The following is a 5227-nucleotide window of genomic DNA, read 5'->3' as shown; positions in this document are numbered from 1 at the left end:
CGTAAACTTTCACTCAATCCACAATAAAAAACCTTAAAAATAAGTAAATAAATGCAATGGCTTCTTAGTTAGCTTTACTTATCTTTATCAATTACTAAAGGAATTAAAATCTCAACCTCTCACTACCACCAAGGAGGGCTTTTTTTTTTTTTTTTTAGAAATAGCAACCTTCTCTCTCACTCTCTGCTGGAAACTTTTAAAATTCTTTCATATAAACAAAATCAAAAAGTACTTATAAGCAAGAAACTACTGAGAATAGCCATAATTACAATGAAAGCTATGTAACTAAACTTATCTTTAGCATTTGTATTCCTTTACTGAAGAATTTTCCCTAAACTACAGGTAAAGGAGCCTGACATTTTGAAATAGCAGGGAACCGATGTAGGAGGAAAACACAAACTGAAAGAAAACTGCCTGATAATTTCTTTCCTGATAAAAATCATCTCCTAAAGCTCCTGGGAACTCTAGACCCAGAGAGGGAGGGGGGCTGTGTGTTGACAACCAGGGGACAGGCTTGCAGGGTATACCATTTGGTTGGTTGATGATGCGTGGACGGTATTGTAACCATGGCAGTGAAATGATATCCGATAGGATGAATGTAAAGGTAATGTTCTCCCATGTAAACTATCACATAATTCACAATAAAACATTAAAAAAAAAAAAATCATCTCCTGAATATTCAATTGCATTCGGCCTTTTATATTTGCAGATTCCACATCCAAAGATTCAACCAATTACAGACCGAAATGTTCTTTTAAACAAATTCCAGAAAGTTCCACAAGGCAGCCTTGTGTGAGCCACTACACTAAATCCATGTGAATGGAGTGATGTGCAGTCAAACTCTGCTGTAGCCTCCCGTCATTTCATAGATCCTCAGTCTCTCTCCAGCACTTGTTTGAGCATTATTTGCCACCCATCTTGTATGTTTGCTGCTTATATAATGTGAATGGCTCTGTAGGATAAACACTGGACTATTAACCACAAGGTCAGCCGTTCAAACCCATGTAAAGATTAACAGCCTCAGAAACCCTACACAGAGACACTATGAGTAGGAATTGACACCATTGCAGTGGGTTTTGGTTTTGTTAACAAGCAATTAAGTAGCTGGCAGAGATGAGGACATGTAGAGAGAGAGCAGCTGAGGACTCTAGACTCATGGAAAGAGAAAGGCTGTGTACTGGCTGCCAAGAGGCAGGCTTGCAGAATGTGCCTTTGGGTTGTTTAAATAATTATATATTCATGAATGTTTTTGTGTATATTCCCCCCCACCCCCAAAAAAAACAGAGGGAATAGAAGCAAATACTGTTGAATGCACGGTGGAGGTTGTAATCATTGTAATGAAATGATGAGTGTAAAATCAATGTTCTCCCATGTAAATATCACTCTATTCACAATAAAAACAAAACAAAACAAGAAAAAGCAAGTGGCCAAAGCAATCCTTCAAAGGCTAAGAGGAAGCATGAAGAGCTATTCACATACCATTTCCATTGCATTAGGTATTATAAGTAATCTAGAGATGATTTAAAGCAGGGGTGGGGAAGGTCCAGAGGCCATATAAAGTCAGCAAAATCTGTTGGTCTAGCCCTGCCAAAGCAAACACAGTTCTAGCCATCACATTGTTGTTGGTAAGTGCCACTGAGTCATTTCCGAATCATAGTGACCCTTTATAGGGTTTCCAAGGAGCAGCTAGTGGGTTGGAACTGCCAACCTTGTAGTTCACAGCTGATCACAATAGGGATTGTGATCACAAGGAGCCATCACAATAGGGGTGAGTTAATTAAAGATTTGATCAAATATAACAGGCTAATTTTTAAATTGATAATTTTATATGACCCTTGAATGATGTTATAAATTTTGGCAGAAAAACAGTTGCCCACCTCTGATTTAAAGGATAGGTGAGAGGGAGATAAGTGTTAAGCTGTTTGGAAATACTGTGCCATTGTAGATTAAGGGACATGAGTATCCTCCGATTTTGGCGTCCATAGGGATCCTGGAACTAATCCCCTGACTCAGAAATAGAAGGATAGCTGTATAAATAAAAAATCAACTATGGGTAAGCACTTATTTATTAACCATATCAGGTAATCCAAAAGGAACACTAGACTCTTAATGTATAAAATCAGCCATTTTCCTACCCAACTTATTTTCCTAAAAAAATATATAACTATTAGTAATTCTGTGTTCTTACCATAGAAAAATCTCAATTTTATTTCAATTTCTATTTTCAATGGTAATGCCTGTAAGCAATTATGGCGCACACAAGAACGTGGGACACAGTATATGCAAAGCCAGAAATGTCTGTTCAGTGTAGAAATGGTAGTCCAAGAAACACATTTCAAGTAGGTTCTTTCAAAGCAAGAGCTACTGTTCTCTCCATGTGCAGAAGAAAGAAGAGTGATGAGAATTGAAGCTGCTTTGAATCAATTAGTCCAATGGACTAAAGGAACATGTGAACGTCACTCTTCCCAACTCTGAGACCAGAAAAACTAGATGGTGTCCAGCTACCACTGCCAACTGCTCTGAAAGGGATCACTTTAGAAGATCCTAGATACAGTGGCAGAGTGTGTGGAACAAAACTCGAAATTATCAATAAAAAAAAGACTTGGCTTATTAGTCAGAAAGAGATGGATGAGAAACCTGAGACTGTGGACCTCGACCACCCTTCAGATCTGGAAAAGCACTCACCCTCGTAGCCCAACTTTCATCCAAGCAGTAGCTCAGTATATGAAGGATCAATAGCACTAGTAAAATATGCTCACTATGTATGATGGACCAGTCAATCATTCAAAATCAAAGGGGCAACATATATCTAAGGACAAAGGTGAGAAGGGATGGGAAGGTGAATTGATTGAAAATAGGAGCCATAGGGAAGAAGTGGGCTGACAGTTTTCCATGAAGGGGACTGCAATCATTGAGATGAAACAAAGTGTATAATTTGTTGAATACAAAACTGATTATCTTGTCTATAAACCTTCACTCAATTAACAATAAAAAGTTAGAAAAGATTACAAGTAACATGTTTTCAAAGCGTTATAGATAAGAAAATGGACACAGTAAAAGGTTTGTGTCTCTGCCTACTTGGGTTTTGATAAACTGATAAACCACACAGAAAAGTTCTGCCTCCAATTATTAATCACATGACAAGCAATAATCCGCAAAGATATCTTCTCCTGTATCCTATCAGGAGTACTGGTGTGGTGCTGTGGGATAATGCACTAGACTACAAGGTCAGTTTGAACCTCAAGTTTGGCGGTTCAAGCTCACCAGCCACTGCTCAGAAACCCTATACAGGGTTACTATGAGTTCAAATTGCCTCAACGGCACTTGGCAATAACAACATAAGACTATACATTCCCTGAAGACTAGGATCATGTCATTTTCTTTGAAACCATAGACCCCAGTATTGCATATCTTTACTTATATTTTGAAGCCCAAACGTCAGTCTCAAATCACAATCCTATTAAAAAAGTACACCTTCTTACTGTTTAACTAAAGAGCTTGTACAGGAGTTAATGAAGTTATTTCATCAAACAGTGAAACCAAGATGAAGAATAGCTGTTTTTAAGTGCTGTTAAATTGGGATCCAACCCATAGCAACCCTGTATAGGGTTTCCAAGGAGCTGCTGGTGAGCTTGAAACACTGACCTTGCAGATTAAGCCAATTTTGCAGTCCAGTGCATTAACCCACAGCATCACAGGACCATCTATTTTGTCATCAGAGTGGACAAAATCATCATTTCTACAGAATCATTTGCAATTAATTATGAAGGAAATTCTTCTTAGATGGGCCTAGGAAGAATGAGAGCCTACAGACATCAACACACTGTGATGATCAGTTGAGTGACCCAACGAAAATTCAATAGTCACTCTAAGGAAGAGTAATGAAGAGCTTCATGCAAAAACAATTCAATTTCAATTTTCTATAACAATCAGTGCTTACTGAGGCTTCAAAATCAGTGCCTACTGAGGCCAGATAGGTCACGTTAATGAATGTGCCAGTCCTGGTATAGCAACTAGATGCTATATGCCCCCCTATTCAAAGGAAGCAACTCCTTTTTCAGCTCAGGGAAAGAATAAATGCAAAGAACAATAGCCTTTCTGGGCCAAGGTTTGTAGTTCTGTCAAGATGATTTGCTAGGCCACAGTCTTAGAAAGGGGTTTGAACTTTTTCTGTGCAAATAAGGTGTGTAAAATCCTTATAGGAATTAGTTTCTATGCAAACTAGGTGACTGTGCTCTACCTAGGGTTGTAGTTAGGTTACTTTTTGGTCTTATTGAGGACCTGAGGAGGTCACACCTTGAAACTAATTAGGAGCTTGCTAAAGTCTGGGTTTGCTAACTTCAAGGTCAGTGATTCAAACCCACCAGCTGCAAGAACAGAAAGCTTCATCTTTCTTAGTAGTATTAAAGCATTATTCTGGCTATATAGAAACATTTTCTTATTATGTGATGTTTTATTATAAACACCAGCATGGTATTTGCTAGTGCATTCAATCTAGCATGCCTGAGGAAGAAAAAGTTTTAAAAAACATATTTTACAACAGAAATTTCAAAGGACCCACTAGGGAGTGGGTCTGTCTCTACCAGGGTCTCTGTTAAATTACATTAAATTTTTTCTTTATTTGCAGAAGAGATTTAGTAATCCAAAACTTTTTTGTTTTTACTATGTATACTAGTCATCAACCTCATAATTATATACCTAAAGTTTGTTCAAATAAAAAGGGAACAAAGCTCCTAAACAAAGTTTAATGCGTAAGTCAAGACTGCCTAGAGGTACAAGAAGTTTTATGTCTCTGTTTACCTCAGGATTCAATTAAATAAATGCATATTTAAATCATGAATCACAGTTATATTTGGTCCACAGACTACAGGCAGGGAGAAACAAGAAATTCGTGCTCAGATTAGACTTATTAATGAACATACTGGATAGTTCCCTACCTCAAATACAATCATGACAAGTGCAATACAATGGTTGCAAAACAAAAAACAAATGTGGGTCCTCCTTCTGGGTATGATGCACTCCACACTACCTCTCACAGTGAACATAAGTGAAAAACACAGACAAAATGTGTGCAGTATCTATTTGAAGACTCTACAGAGTAAGTAGCAGCAAGTATATCAGAGAAAAGCAGAAATCAAAGTTTCACCAAATCAATGATGGGTTTACCTTTTTCCCTTCAGTATCCCTCATCCTGGTAGGATCAGCATGGGTCTATGAATCACAAGGT

This window comes from Chrysochloris asiatica, unplaced genomic scaffold (genome assembly GCF_000296735.1).
Source record: "Chrysochloris asiatica unplaced genomic scaffold, ChrAsi1.0 scaffold00002, whole genome shotgun sequence".
Taxonomy (NCBI): Eukaryota; Metazoa; Chordata; class Mammalia; order Afrosoricida; family Chrysochloridae; genus Chrysochloris; species Chrysochloris asiatica.
Note: the sequence above shows the minus strand (reverse complement) of the source record.